Source organism: Mytilus galloprovincialis, chromosome 13, assembly GCF_965363235.1.
Source record: "Mytilus galloprovincialis chromosome 13, xbMytGall1.hap1.1, whole genome shotgun sequence".
Lineage (NCBI taxonomy): Eukaryota > Metazoa > Mollusca > Bivalvia > Mytilida > Mytilidae > Mytilus > Mytilus galloprovincialis.
In genome coordinates, this window is record NC_134850.1 from 24,300,728 (window position 1) to 24,317,990 (window position 17,263).

The following is a 17,263-nucleotide window of genomic DNA, read 5'->3' on the forward strand; positions in this document are numbered from 1 at the left end:
TTTTATTTATCAATAGTTTACGAATTCCGCCCCAGCCACAAAATATAAACTGACGTTTTAAGGTAGAATTAATCGAAGCGTAATAAAACTGAAATAATATCATTAGACATACGCAAACAAAAAATTAAAATACATTGCAAACAAACGGCATTCGAGAAAACCCAGGTTCCCGTTAAAAACAGGTGCACCCAAGTCCCCGAGGGTATCACCAGCCAAGTAGTCAACACTTCGGTGTTGACATGAATACAATGTATTAATAATGTGGTCATTTTTTTTTTAATTTCCGGTTTACCAAACTTTGAATTTTTCGAAAGACTAAGGATTGTCTTATCCCAGGCATAGATTAACTTAGCCGTATTTGGCACAACTTTTTGGTATTTTGGATCCTCAATGCTCTTTAACTTTGTACTTGTTTGGCTTTATAAATATTTTGATATGAACGTCACTGATGAGTCTTTTGTAGACAAAACGAGCGTCTGGCTTACTAAATTATAATCCTGGTACCTATGGAAACTATTTACCCCACTGGGTCGATGTCACTGCTGGTTGACGTTTCGTTCCCGAGGGTATCACCAGCGCAGTAGTCAACACTTCGGTGTTGACATGAATATCAATAATGTGGTCATTTTTTATAAATTTCCTGTTTACCAAACTTTGAATTTTTCGAAAAACTAAGGATTTTCTTTTCCCAGGCATAGATTACCTTTGCCGTATTTGGTACAACTTTTTTAAATTTTGGATCTTTAATGCTCTTCAACTTTGTATTTGTTTGGCTTTATAAATATTTTGATATCAGCGTCACTGATGTGTCTTTTGTAGACGGAACGCGCGTCTGGCGTACTAAATTATAATTCTGATACCTTTGATAACTATTTGCAGTGCAAAGAGTGATTATTCAATATGAAAAACTAAATCGCATTACGACATACAAAAAGCATAACCAGATAAGATAAATTACACGTTTTTTTTTAGCTTACATTCCATTTAATTCAATGAGGCTATCAGTTTTTACAACCATTTCTAAATTTCTATCAATTAGTGTCATCAAAACGAGTAATCATCTGCAGGTACCACGTACAATAGAATGACGTTATCAATTGTTGCAAAGGTTGCCATGACGCTATTTGAAAACGTAAGTCACCAGGCCGATTCTTGACAGTCAAAGGTAAAGCGGTTACCAAAGTCAAAGGGTTAAATAATAAATTTTGAAACTGATATAACTTGAAAAGTAAACAGTATTATTCAATTACTCACATGAAACAAACCGGGTTGCGGTATTTAGTACGTAGGTGAAATTGGACGATATTTGTCCAAACGAACGCGAGAACACCTGTATCGTTCTAAAAGCCCCAATAAAATCAAAAGTATTATTTATCAACACATTAAGAAGCACAATCATCATATTAAACATTTAACAGTTCAACCTTTAGATGTAGTAAATACGGAGCCTGGTGAATCTCATTCAAATTTTAGACGATCACGGAAAATAATTGAAATAAATTGGATTAAAAAATTACGTACAGTCTACCCTCTCGGTCTTAATGATAATATCATGGAAATTTGTTTCCCAAAATTAATCGCCCTGATGATCATAAACAACATTTTATTAAAATAATGTATGTCAATAAAGGTTTTGATTTTGTAAATATTGTTGGTATTTTAACGACCATTCTGTTAAAGAACAATTTCCTGTATATTTTAATAATACTGAGCTTCCTCTTATTTGTTATAGTTACAAGAAACGTATCCGGATAAATGTGTTTAATTATAGCCAATTGTGTAAAGATGTTAATATTAGTAAAAACTACACATACTTCATGTAATTGTAGTAATTCCGAATACATTTATTACCAATTTCCCATGTTATAACAGGAGACCTTTACATCGTTCAAGACCGACAGTTAAATCATTTCTCAGTAAAGAACATAACTATCATGACTATCGTCCCCCGTCAATTATCAATTGAAATGGGTGTCGTAATATCATCCACGACTCCTCCCGCACTTACCGTTTGAAATGGATAAAACGGGAGAATCTTTTGTTACTTCAGTAATGAACATAGTTGATATACGTATTCCACAGTTAAAAGAACATTTTATTCTGAACAACAACCATACTAAACCTATCTCTCGTAACAAACATAAACTAAAAGAACTAGCCAAGGAATTCTTTTGTCCCGGCCGATAAAGCTGCTAATGAAATTACTATTGTTTGACATGAATTTTACATTCAGGTTCTGAAAACGGAAATTACCAATTCGCCAATGAAAGTCCTAACTACATGTATGTAGTGGCTTCCGAAGCTACACAAAACACCTTACAAATATATATTTATCTCGTGTTCAAGTCATTATTCCACTATTAAATTGTCTATTCTTCTTACGAGTACACTTGGTACAATCAAAAATCTGGTATTAAATTGTTCAAATAAGGCATTCGAAAATAGTGGAATTAACTACTTTTGGAGTGTCGAAAAATTGAAAACTCGTTGGAAGTACTTGATAAATTGCCTGCTCATATTGGTGATTTTGAATCAATTCAAAATTTTGATTTTTCTATCCTATATACCACATTGCCCCACATTCTCATTAAATGCGTATACATATGTTCAAACTCCTTTAGGTCATTTTTAGTAGCAATACACAAAAGATCTATGTCAATTTGACATGTTTTGATACTGTATATGCCTTTGAGTTTTTACTAGATAACATTTTTTTTTTCGCTCTTGAGATTCCGTATATCGTCAGGTTATCAAAATTCCAATGGGGACTAACTGTGCACCACTTATTGTGGGTCCGTTTTTATTGTGTTTATATTGCTAAGAGTTACAATTTATGACTAAAATTGACAAAGACCCATCGAAACAAGATCTGATACAAAAATTTGATTATACTTTTAGATAAATTGGCATCAGTGACGCTCGAATCCAAAAAAGTTTAAAAGGTCAAACAAAGTACGAAGTTGAAGAGCATTGACGACCAAAATTCCTAAATGTTTTGCCAAATACAGCTAAGGTACAATGTAATATATGCCTGAGGTAGAAAAGCCTTAGTATTTCAAAAAATTCAAAATTTTGATAACAGTTGATTTATAAATAATATTCTTTATAGAGCACAAAAATGTTAACCTTTACATAGACTTACTAAGAACGAATATACTAACGATACTGTCGTAAGGTGATTAAAGATTGCATATACTGGCTTTCTTATGCATTTACTTTTCTACATTGGCTAGCGGTATAGGGTGAGGGTTGAGATCTCATAAACATGCTTAACCCCGTCGCATTTTTGCGCCTGTCCCAAGTCAGGAGCCTCTGGCCTTTGTTAGTCTTGTATTATTTTTGATTTTAGTTTCTTGTGTATAATTTGGAGTTAAGTATGACGTCCATTGTCACTGAACTAGTATATAAATTTGTTTAGGGGCCAGCTGAAGGACAACTTCGGGTGCAGAAATTTTTCGCTGCATTGAAGAACTGTTGGTGACCTTCTGTTGTTGTCTGTTATATGGTCGGGTAGTTTTCTCTTTGACACATACCCAATTTCCTTTCTTCTTTTGTTTGTCAAATCAGCAATTAACTAAGAAAACATATATAAAATTGAGAATGGAAATGGGGAATGTGTCAAAGAGACAACAACCCGACCATAGAAAAAAACAACAGCAGAAGGTCACCAACAAGTCTTCAATGTAGCGAGAAATTCCCGCACCCGGAGGCGTCCTTCAACTGGCCCTTAAACAAATATATACTAGTTCAATGATAATAATCGCCATACTAATTTCCAAATTGTACACAAGAAACTAAAATTAAAATAATACAAGACAAACAAAGGCCAGAGGCTCCTGACTTGGGACAGGCGCAAAAAATGCGGCGGGGTTAAACATGTTTGTGAGATCTCAACCCTCCCCCTATACCTCAAGGCAATGTAGAAAAGTAAACGCATAACAATACGCACATTAAAATTCAGTTCAAAAGAAGTCCGAGTCTGATGTCAGAAGATGTAACCAAAGAAAATAAACAAAATGACAATAATACATAAATAACAACAGACTACTAGCAGTTAACTGACATGCCAGCTCCAGACTTCAATTAAACTGACTAAAAGATTATGATGTTATCATATGAACATCAGGCACAATCCTTTCCGTTAGGGGTTTAGTATCATACCATCATAACATATATGAGAAGAACATTGAATGTCACCAAATTTCTGTGTGTTCTTCCTTTGGCAGCTATTTGGAAAAGAGATTGGATATTAAAACATTTATCAATTTATCAATTGCAAAATTCCAATGAGATTCAAAAGAGGGACGAAAGATACCAAAGGGACAGTCAAACTCATAAATCTAAAACAAACTGACAACGCCATGGCTAAAAATGAAAAAGACAAACAGAAAAACAATAGTACACATGACACAACATAGAAAACTAAAGAATAAACAACACGAACCCCAAGTTAGATAATCACATATGTACCATCTGTAACTATTTTCTACATATTTCTAAAATTTACAAAACATGATAACACAAGACTGAATACAATTAAAATTTAGTCTTTCATTGTACCATAAAGTCACCTATGCTGCACATAAGTGTATTTATGGTCCGCTAAAGTCAAAATAACAACTAACACATAGTATGATGATGCAGGCCACAGATGTGACAGTTTATACATGTATAAAATTTGCATACACTACAATTATAAGTACCAATTATGAATTTAAATATACTATACTATCATTAAAGTCTGAACCAATGAGCATATTATTTAATAAATGAAAAGACAAATCTCATCAATTATTGAAATTGAATTTTTTGAAAAGTCAATCATTTTAGAGTTATATCCCCTTGACTATAAATTTGTTAATAATAGTGTAACATTTCAACTTTTGGGATCAGATACCGCCATGACGTATAAAGCTCTTATGGAGCTGAAAACGCTGCCCCAAAGTAAACCTGCATCATCCATCATCCTACTTATGCAAATGATAAAACTTACGATTCTATATACATACATTGAGTCCCACGAATGTCCTTATCCTAAAAAATCTACTTGATACGAATCAAAAATACTAAAAAGGAACAATGTATAGACATTGGCCTCTGGCCTTTGTTAGTCTTGTATTATTTTTGATTTTTGATTTTTTCATAACATATATTAGAAGAACATAACCCGTGTCATGCCAACAACTGGTTTTTGAATAAATGTGTTTAGTTCCGATGGAAAGACCCTATAAGTGAATAAATATTAACGCCAAAATATGCAATCTTTAATGACCTGACAACAGTATCGTAACTATATCCCTTCTTAATAAGTCTATTCAAAGGTTTTGTTAGTTTTTGAGGTGAATATTGACACCTTTGTGCTTTATAAAGAGTATTTCCATAACAAATTGGATGTGAAATACCTAAACGTATAAGAAGTCTGCATGTTGAGCTATCTTTACGAATGATGTCCTTATACCGATGATAAAATTTAGTAAATGTTTTGACTAGTTTGTGATATCGAAAAGCCTGGTGTAATAACTTTTCAGTAATACATACATTTCTCTCGTTAAAATCTAAAACATTGTTACATACACGAGCGAATCGTACAAGTTGAGATATATAAACACCGTAAGATGGTGACTAAGGAACGTCACCATCTAAAAATGGATAATTAACGATAGGAAATGAAAAATCCTCTCTTTTTTTCATAAATTTTAGTATTCAGCTTTCCGTTAGGGATATAGATATCAAGATCGAGGAAAGGGCAGGGGTCATTGTTAGTATTAGCTTTATTTAAAATAAGTTCAACAGGATAAATTTCTTTAATATACATACTGAAGTCGTCATTTTTGAGAGCCAAAATAGCATCCAAATATCTAAAAGTAGTATTAAATTTGTTTATCAGATGTTGTTTCGATGGGTCTTTCCTTATTTTTCTTATTTTTGTCATAAATTGTAACTCATAGCAATACAAAAACAGGTCCGCAATAAGTGGTGCACAGTTAGTCCCCATTGGAATTCCGATAATCTCACGTTATACGGAATCTCCAAAGCGAACAAAAATGTTATCTAGTAAAAATTCAAGGGCATATATAGTATCAAAGCATAGTTTTTTAATTATTGCTACTAAAAAATGACTTAAAAGAGTTTAAACATATATATATTCACATTCTGACTTTTTAAATGTCCATTTAATTAGGTGTGTGAATTTTTTCTTAATGAGAATGTGAGGCAATGTGGTATTATACAGGGTAGAAAAATCAAAACTTTGAAAAGATTCAAAATCACCAATATAAGCATGCAATTTATCAAGTACTTCCAACGAGTTCTTGAGACTCCAAAAGTAATTAATTCCACTATTTTCGAAGGCCTTATTTGAACAATTTATTATCAGGTTTTTAATTGTACCAAGTGTGCTGGTAAGAAGAATAGACAATTTAGTAGTGGAACAATGGCTTGAAGACGAAATAAATCTATATTTGTAAGGTGTTTTGTGTAGCTTCGGAACCAATACATAGTTGGGACTTTCATTGTATTTGGCTCTGCTTGTAAAGCGGTAGCTAAAAGTTTATGTTTGTTACAGATGTCGTTTTCTGAAAATGGAGTCAGTTGGAATGTTGGTGAATTGGTGATTTCTTTTTTCAGAACCTCAATGTACAATTTACGTCAAACAATAATAATTTTATTAGCAGCTTTATCGGCCGGGATACATTTCTTGGCTAGTTCTTAAAGTTTATGTTTGATACGAGAAATAGGTTTATTGTGGTTATTGTTAATAGTAAAATGTTCTTTAAAATGTTGAATACGTATATCAACTATCTTCATTACTGAATTAAAAAAAGAGTCCAAAGATTTGTTGTCAGCTTTTTCCCGTTTTATCTATTTTATACAGTAAGTATGGAGTGAGTCGTTGGTGATATTACGACACTTATTCCAATTAATAATTGACGGGGGACGATATTTATGTCCTTTACTGAGGCATGATTTTAACTTTCGGTCTTGAACGATGTTAAGATCTCCTGTTATAACATGGGAAATGTTTCCATAAATATGTTCGGATGTACTACAATTACATGAAGTAGGTGTATTTTCACTGATATTAACATCTTTACACAATTGACTATAATTAAACACAAATTTCCGGGTAGATTTCTTGTAAATATAACAAATAAGAGGTAGCTCAGTATTGTCAAAATATCCAGGAATTTGTTCTTTTACAGAATGGTCGTTAAATATACCGGAAATATTTACAAAATCAAAACCTTTATTGACATGCTTTATTTTAATAAAATGTTTTTATGATCTTCAGAGCGATCAATTTTGGGAAATAGTTTAGAATAACAATATGCCATAACAATTTGAACAATTTCATACTTAGGACTGCTATATGAAATTGTGTTGCAATCCTCCAAAATTTTATTTAACTTATTAATCGGTAATGAACAGAGTTTTGTTAACAGATAATTTCTGCCGTTGTTTTTGAAATAGAAATTAGGTCCCAAATATTGGTATGATTGGTCCGAAATTTTCTTTTATTGCGATTTGTTCTACGACCGTGAGAACGGTTTTTCCGAACAGTTTAAGAAACTATATCCAAAATTTTAACGGAATCGGTTCTAGATATATTACCAAGTCCCATGATATTATCATTTAGACCGAGAGGGTAGACTGTCTGTAATTTTTTAATCCAAATTAATTCAATTATTTTCCGTGATCGTACAAACTTTGAATGAGATTCACCAGGCTGCTTATTTACTACTTCTAAAGGTTGAACTGCTAAATACTTAAAAGGATGGTTGTGCTTCTTAAGGTGTTGGTAAATGATACTTTTGAATTTATTGGGTCTTTTAAAACTATACAGATGTTCTTGAGTGCGTTTAGATAAATATCGTCCAGTTTCTCCCGCGTACTGAATACCACATCCCGGTTTGTTTCATGTGATTAAATAAATAATGCTGTTTGTTTTTCAAGTTACATCAGTTTCAAAACTCAAAGAAAATGTGCGACTATTAAACGTGGACCTTGCCGTATTGTTGGTGGAAAGACGGGGACATGTAAGTAATTTTTTGGCATGACACTTATCGATAGAAAGATAACTACGTTTTTCATTGTTAAAAATGATAGCAATGGTGGTATTTTTAGATAACCGATTTTGAAGATTGAGACGTGTAGATACCCTTTGAACAAGTTTAGTATTTAATATTTTTCCATTTCTAAGCTTATATAGCTCTTTTAAATCATAATTCAAACGAACTATTTTGACTCCAAATAGAAGGTACGGAAACTAATGAGTAATCCAAGAAAACTTTTCCTCATTTTAAGACATTATCAAGGTGTAATACCACCATTGATTTCCCCCTATTAGTCTTTGTTAAATTGGCATTTGTTTAAAAATTGTACAGTATTTACCTTTATTTCAACCAAAGAAATACTTTGCATGAATAAAGTTTAATCCTTTACAGTGCTACAGTGAAAATGTCACGATACATTTAATTGCATATAAAAAAGTAACCATCACCGGAATTAAACAATCCAATTTTACACTGTTATTTACTGGTTACCTACTTTGGAAACTATGTAACCTGAACTTTCTAAAATATTGTATAAGACCATCAAAAAAACTAGAGGCTCTCAAGAGCCTGTGTCGCTCACCTTGGTCTATGTGCATATTAACAATGGACACAGATAAATTCATGACAAAATGGTGTTTTGGTGATGGTGCTGTTTTTGTAGATCTTTCTTTACTGAACATTCTTGTTGCTACAATTATCTCTATCTATAATGAACTTGGCTTAGTAATTACAGTGGAAAATATTTCCTAAAAATTTACAGAAAATTATGAAATTTTTTAACAATTGACTACAAAATGTATAAAGGGCAATAACTCCATAAAAGGTCAATTGACAATTTTGGTGAAGTTGACTTATTTGTAGATCTTATTTTGCTGAACATTATTGCTGTTTCAAGTTGATCTCTATCTATAATAATATTCAAGATAATAACCAAAATCTGCAAAATTTCCTTAAAATAACTAATTCGGGGGCAGCAACCCAACAACAGGTTGTCTGATTTGTCTGAAAATTTCAGGGCAGATATATCTTGACCTGATAAACAATTTTACACCATGTCAGATTTGCTCTAAATGCTTTGGTTTCAGAGATATAAGCAAAAATCTACATTTCACCTCTATGTTATATTTGTAGCCATGATGGCCATCTTGGTTAGTTGGCCGGGTCACGCCATACATTTTTTAAACTAAATACCCCAATAATGATTGTGGCCAAGTTTGGTTAAATTTGGCCCAGTCGTTTCAGAGGAGAAGATTTTTGTAAAAGATTACAAAATTTTACGAAAAATTGGTCAAAATTGACTATAAAGGGCAATAACTCCTTAAGGGGTCAACTGATAATTTTGGTCATGTTGACTTATTTGTAGATCTTACTTTGCTGAACATAATTGCTGTTTACAGTTTACCTCTTTCTATAATAATATTCAAGATAATAACCAAAATCTGCAAAATTTCCTTCAAATTACTTATTTCGGGACAGCAACCCAACAACTGGTTGTCCGATTCATTTGAAGGTTTCAGGGCAGATAGATTTCCACTTGATGAATATTTTTACACCATGTCAGATTGCTCTAAATGCTTTGGTTTCAGAGATATAAGCCAAAATCTACATTTCACCACTATATTCTATTTTTAGCCATGGCGGCCATCTTGGTTGGTTGATCGGGTCACGCCACACATTTTTTAAACTAAATAACCCAAAGATGATTGTGGCCAAGTTTGGATTCATTTAGCCAAGTAGTTACAGAGGAGAAGATTTTTGTAATAGATTACTAAGATTTACGAAAAATGGATAAAAATTGACTATAAAGGGCAATAACTCCTAAAGGGGGTCAACTGACCATTTCGGTTATGTTGCCTTATTTGTAGATCTTACTTTGTTGAACATTATTGCTGTTTACAGTTTATCTCTATCTATCATAATATTCAAGATAATAGCCAAAAACAGCAAAATTTCCTTAAAATTACCAATTCAAGGGCAGCAACCCAACAAAGGGTTGTCCGATTCATCTGAAAATTTCAGGGCAGATAGATCTTGACCTGATAAACAATTTTATACCATCAGATTTGCTCTAAATGCTTTGGTTTCAGAGTTATAAGCCAAAATCTACATTTCACCTCTATGTTATATTTGTAGCCATGGCGGCCATCTTGGTTAGTTGGCCGGGTCACGCCATACATTTTTAAACTAAATACCCCAATAATGATTGTGGCCAAGTTTGGTTAAATTTGGCCCAGTAGTTTCAGAGGAGAAGATTTTTGTAAAAGATTACAAAATTTTACGAAAAATTGGTCAAAATTGACTATAAAGGGCAATAACTCCTTAAGGGGTCAACTGATAATTTTGGTCATTTCGACTTATTTGTAGATCTTACTTTGCTGAACATAATTGCTGTTTACAGTTTATCTCTTTCTATAATAATATTCAAGATAATAACCAAAATCTGCAAAATTTCCTTCAAATTACTTATTTCGGGGCAGCAACCCAACAACTGGTTGTCCGATTCATTTGAAGGTTTCAGGGCAGATAGATTTCCAGTTGATGAACATTTTTACACCATGTCAGATTTGCTCTAAATGCTTTGGTTTTAGAGATATAAGCCAAAATCTACATTTCACCCCTATATTCTATGTTTAGCCATGGCGGCCATCTTGGTTGGTTGGTCGGGTCACGTCACAAATTTTTGAAACTAGATAACCCAAAGATGATTGTGGCCAAGTTTGGATTCATTTAGCCAAGTAGTTACAGAGGAGAAGATGTTTGTAATAGATTACTAAGATTTACGAAAAATGGTCAAAAATTGACTATAAAGGGCAATAACTCCTAAAGGGGGTCAACTAATCATTTCGGTTATGTTGCCTTATTTTTAGATCTTACTTTGTTGAACATTATTGCTGTTTACAGTTTATCTCTATCTATCATAATATTCAAGATAATAGCCAAAAACAGCAAAATTTCCTTAAAATTACCAATTCAGGGGCAGCAACCCAACAAAGGGTTGTCCGATTCATCTGAAAATTTCAGGGCAGATAGATCTTAACCTGATTAACAATTTTATTTCGTCAGGTTTGCTCTAAATGCTTTGGTTTTTGAGTTATGAGCCAAAAACTGCATTTTACCCCTATGTTCTATTTTTAGCCATGGCGGCCAACTTGGTTGGTTGGCAAGGTCACGCCACACATTGTTTAAACTAGATACCCCAATGATGATTGTGGCCAAGTTTGGTTTAATTTGGCCCAGTAGTTTCAGAGGAGAAGATTTTTGTAAAAGTTAACGACGACGGACGACGACGACGGATGACGGACGCCAAGTGATGAGAAAAGCTCACTTGGCCCTCTGGGCCAGGTGAGCTAAAAAGAGAATCATGCTTTCAAACACCCAACGTACATGTTTATGACTCAGAAATGTTTTAAGTGCATTGAAATGTAGGGTTAATTTTCTACAACTGTCACATTCAAGAGAATATTTTTTTAGACCTACTTTCGTATACAACCGGATGTGACGTACCATGATTTGGTGGTATAACACCTCAATGCACATTTTCAAAATCGTATATTTATACTATTCAGAAAAACTTTTTTTTCTTAAAAAATAAAAAAAAAAAATATTTTTATTCATTTGGGTAATACATGTTATAATTTTGTTTATTTTGCTTCCTTTGCATCTTGCTAGTCAACTTAAATCCCCCATGTTCAGTTTTGGGGTAATAAAAGAAGCATTAATCATGAAATTCTATCGTCCAAAGTCAAATCACATTAATTATGACGATACCTTTATATAGTGTACCAAATTCCTTTCTTCAAATCAACAATTGGTTTACTGAAAATGCAAAATAAAGATTAATAAACATTTGATGGTAAAGAAACAAAATATAAATATGTAAATTACTCTTTATATATACAAATGTATGTGCAACATTTTATTCTATGTTTATTTTCCCTCAAATCTGAAAAATATACGTGAAGTTTCAAAAGACGTTGCGATACAAATTTAAAGGAAACATTCCTTAATTTCCTAAAACAAATTATGAAGGTTGATATGTGGAACGCATCTTTCCCATCGAACTGGAGATAAAGGATACTACATATACAGTTAAGTCGGCCTCATATCTTGACTTACATCTAGAAATTGACAATGAGGGTCGGTTGAAAACCAAACTTTACGACAAAAGAGATGATTTCAGCTTTCCATTGTGAATTTTCCATTTCTGAGTACATGTAGCAACATTCCAGCAGCACCTGTATGCGGGGTATATATCTCCCAATTGATACGATATTCCCGTGCTTGCATTTCCTATCCTGATTTTCTTGATAGAGGGCTGCTGCTTACAAGGAAGCTATTAAAAGGTGAAGTTGAAATCATTCCATCGTAAATTTTACGGACGCCATCTCGAGTTGGTTGACTGTTATGGAATAACCGTTTCACAACTGATATTGGATATGTTCTTTACGTCTTAACTACAATCCCCTTCCCTTTCATGAATGTGACCTACCGAATAAGACTATTTACCGGATTTGTTATCACATAAGCAACACGACGGGTGCCACATGTGGAGCAAGATCTTCTTACCCTTCCGGGGCACCTGAGATCACCCCTAGTTTTTGGTGGGGTTCGAGGTATTCATTCTTTAGTTTTCAATGTTGTGTCATGTGTACTACTGTTTGTCTGTTTGTCTTTTTTTCATTTTAAGCTATGGCGTTGTCAGTTTGTTTTAGATTTATGAGTTTGACTGTCCCTTTGGTATCTTTCGTTCCTCTTCTGAAATATAGTTTGAAATTACATTAAATTGTAACAGGAGACGGTTCGACCTAATAATACATCCTTATTATCAAATAGCCTTTTTAATTATCTGTTTATTTTATTTAAGAATTAAATGCTTATTTTTATAACATCACTGGGGTGTATAAGTGTTGACTAAATTACATTTTGTAGCGCGGAAGCGCTTCAATCTAAAAACGTGCGCATGGTCAACGGTTTTTTTTCCAACCCTATAAAGTTACAAAAAGAAGCAGTGATAGATTTTATACACATATTAAAATCAATGGGGTCCAGGACCAATCCAGTAGATCTTATTATAATCCTTCGTAATTAATTCGCAAATAATTCTAATTTTTATATGCATACATTAAGAGTGATTTAGAGGTGGTTAACTTAGTGTATGATACAAATTTCTAGTTATGGAATATATTTTACTTTATTAACCAACTAAGTACATTATTGTCAAAAATGACTGGTTATTAAGAATAACATATTTTCTGTAATGGCCCTGTTTTTCTGTAATGGCCCTGTTTTTTCTGTAATGGCCCTGTTTTTCTGTAAAGGCCCTGTTTTTCTGTAATGGCCCTGTATTTTCTGTAATGGCCCTGTTTTTTCTGTAATGGCCCTGTATTAATGCCCAGCTTGTCTGTATTGAGCCCAGTTAGAGTTTTTAATTAAGTTAATAAAATTAAGCTGTAAAGTGTATTATACTTTTTTTTGTATTTTATTTAATTTAGTAACGAGCAACAAACATTAAAGAACCCTATAAAGGGATCACTGTTTATCCTGTTTTTCAACACATAACTTCTTTCAACTTAATATCTTGGATATTTGGTATATTTAAAGGCTGATCATGGTGAAGTACAAATTATTTTTTTTCAAACTAAACTGTCATTAATAAAAGAGTAAGAGAGTACATCACGTTGGCAGCAACACATACACTTTTTTCCAGTTGGTTAATAAATGTATTAAGAAATGGGTGTTTTTATAATGGCCCTGTTATATGTCCTTGGTCAGTACTAATGGCCTCGGATGTCTGTAATGGCCCTTGGCGTGGCCTCGGGCCATTACAGACTTCCTCGACCATTATTACAGACATTGGACATATAACAGGGTCATTATAAAAATACCCATTCATTAAAACTATAGTAATAATAAGGTCTGCCCACCCTTCCGTATCTGTATCTAAAAATTGCAACCTATATCATGTTAACTTTGTAGAAAAGGATATTTTTTATATAAGGAACATATTCTTATTTCTACACACATGATTTCTTGTCTTTCCCGCAGTAAGCCAATATGAGGGTCAATATAAAAAACGGCGACGGTTTCTTTTGTAATATATATTATTCTCAAGTATCATCTATCATGTCTATGAGTAAAGATGTACAACACATAATTTTGTTATAATAACTCATAAATATGTATGTTTAGCCATAACTGTTACAAATTATAAAATACTATGTCAATTATACAGTACAGAATACATCTTAATTGAACTCTATTTCTTATTAAATTATCAATATTTGACCATTTTTCTTTTATTCTTATTGCTTTATTGGTCGAGAATAAACTCATATGTCAATCCTATAATAATATATAAGCCATGAAGAGATGTGATATGATTGAAAATGAGACAACTCTGCACAAGAGACCATCTGGCATAGAAATTAACAGCTATTTTTCACCGTACGACCTTCAACAATGAGGAGAGCCCATATCGCATACTATTAGTCAGCTTTAAAAGGCATCGAATTCACAAATGTAAAACAATGCAAACGAGAAAAGTAACGTCTTAATTAACGTACAAAAATAAACGAATAACAAATAGGTAATACAGGTACAAACGACAACTGAGGTATCCTGACTTGAGGCAGGCACATACATACTTACAGATTGTGGCAGGGTTAAACATATAAATTGGATACAAACTCTCCCCTAACCTGGACAGTGGTGTAACAACTATAAAAATCAGTTGAAACCGGTTTAACTCATCAGATTGGTTTAAATACAAAAAAACATATAACAAAAACAGAGAGTGAACGTGACGGGACGACAAAAAGACACTAAGGGAGCAACCATTTCACTTCAAAAAAGGGGGAGATAGGTTAGAAAATTATTTAGTTTTCAACGCGATCAATCCGACTTTTTTTTTCAATATTTAACGCTCTCTTGTACAGGGGGAATTTACATTTAGAATATCTTTTTACGTCATCTGCTTGACAAAAGTTTTTTTTCTTCATCAAATTGGGAATTAGAATATTTTTATAGAAAAAAACATACCCTCCCTTATAAAGTTAAATGGTCGTTCAAAAAGTACATATCTGTGAGTGCTCGTAGTTAATAATAACTAGTTCAAAGCCAATAACATTCGTTTTTTATGTGCTTTGTCATTTGATTTTGCCATGTGATTAGGAACTTTCCGATTTAATTTTCCTCAAAGTTCTGTATTTTTAATTTGTGATTTTACTTTTTATAAAAAAAAATCATGCATCTAAGACTACATATCTTATGAATCAGATAGCAGTGGAAAGATGAGACACTTCGATGGACATGAATTTGGAATTTAATGACACTTTAACGTACAAAATATTTTGTTTCCTTATTCATTGTTATTGTTTACAAAAATGCTGATCTTAAAATAGATTAATTATCACATATGCGCATATTGATAAGCGGATGATTACTATTTAAATTTTTCGTTCATCCCAAAAATTTTGATATTCAGTAATTATTTGAGATAAACTAACTAAATTCATATTAAGCCATTCAATTCACTCAAATCGGGTTTTTATATTTTTCTAAAAAACGGTACTGCGTCTCTCTTTTTATTCCATATGAATCTATGTGTATGATTACTGCTGGTAAAATGCGCATTAACGTTCATTTATAATGTATAATATTAAATGTTCAAACAGTATGAAATGATACCTTGTTAAATGTTAACATCCTCTTCAACATCGAAATATAGCCACTGCTGCATTCACTGCTCAAAATGGCGTCGAAAATCGATTGATATGATCATTTCATTATATTTCGTCTTGACCTTGACATTCTTTTCCTTTACATTTTGAAGTTTGTGTATGCTAATTGAAAAGAGATATAATTTGATAGAAATAAGTTGTATTCACGAAAGAAAAATCGTTTGTATATAAGTATTACCTCATGAATAACTCCTTTGATTTAAATCAATTTAACGACGCACAACAATGACTTTGTCAAAGAAATCATTTAAAATTCCACAACTACTCTTGTGTATAATTTTTACAACTCAATTATTGCCATGATAAATTGTAGAAAAACAAATTTTCACCGCTTTCAGACCCGCAACAATATAATTAAGTATTACGCACATGCACGAAAGATCCTAACAATAGTTTTACCCCATCAATTAGTATTAAATTTAATATTTTATCTGAAAGATAAAGTATTTATATTTGGAAATGACTACAGTATATTTGAATATGTAACTATTTATTCTGTCTTAACATTGTCAATAATAAATGATTTGTGTCAAAATTGTCTTCACGTTCTGATTTTTCTTTACAAATTCTTAACATTCAAAGTTTTATCTGTTCTTGACATCTTAAACATGTATTAAAAAATCATATACAGTTAATTTATATGATACATGATATATATATATATTGTAACAACTGGACAAATATAACATTTTTAATACTTTTTACAACATGTACAACCTGGAATTTACTATGCCAACAGAAGAAATAAGTCAACTACAGACGGATGAAAACTTTATTGGGTGATGGCCTGCAACAGAAATATTATTGACTTTATGAACATTTATTTGAATTGGACATACTGTTATATTTGCAACTTTTTAACTTTATGCATTTTGTTTGGCAAGTGCCCCTTCCACTTGTTTACCAAACTCGTTTTACTGTATAACATATTTTTCATAGATTGTAAGGTGTCTGGCACAAATATGCATATACCTGAAATTATATTTCAACCCATTATAAGTCCTGAAAGTGTCTCAGTAAGGAAATATTTAAGGTTTTACTATCGGTCCAAACCATTTTTGTTGTTTCTCCGGGAAGAGCCATTTTACAGGTCTTCTTCTTCTCTGTATTAGCTTCCTTTAAATAGGAACACCTCTAATATATATATTATTAGAGTATTTGGGGTAAATTTTGAAAGATTTTTTTCTGGTTGTATGTAGATAACTATGTACAGCACACTATGTAGGAGGTTTTCTTTCATTTATAGGTTGTTTTTATATATATATACAGACTGTTTTATTTTGTATCTTTTTATTTTATTTTTATTATAATAAAGGAAACGTGCACCATAGCAGTATTTACATGTGAGGGTCTTATATACATGTTTTTGTTTTTGTTTTAAAACTTAACCATACAATATTTAAAAGTTGTACAAAAACAAAATAAGTGTCTATAGTGATAGTGATAGTAGTTATATATATATAATTCTAT

The 17,263-nt window shown here is 32.3% G+C and overlaps 1 protein-coding gene across 1 annotated transcript in view; it reads right to left on the reverse strand.

Moving 5' to 3' along the window:
• Window positions 1-15,806, reverse strand: part of LOC143057438 (uncharacterized) — a 34,970-nt gene extending 19,164 nt beyond the window's left edge. The window contains exons 1-2 of the mRNA XM_076230744.1: window positions 15,741-15,806; window positions 11,823-11,870 (exon numbers count right to left, since the gene is read on the reverse strand). The gene's annotated coding sequence lies outside the window, so the exon portion shown is untranslated. The remainder of the gene's footprint in view (window positions 1-11,822; window positions 11,871-15,740) is intronic.
• Between the last annotated feature and the right edge of the window lie 1,457 nt (window positions 15,807-17,263).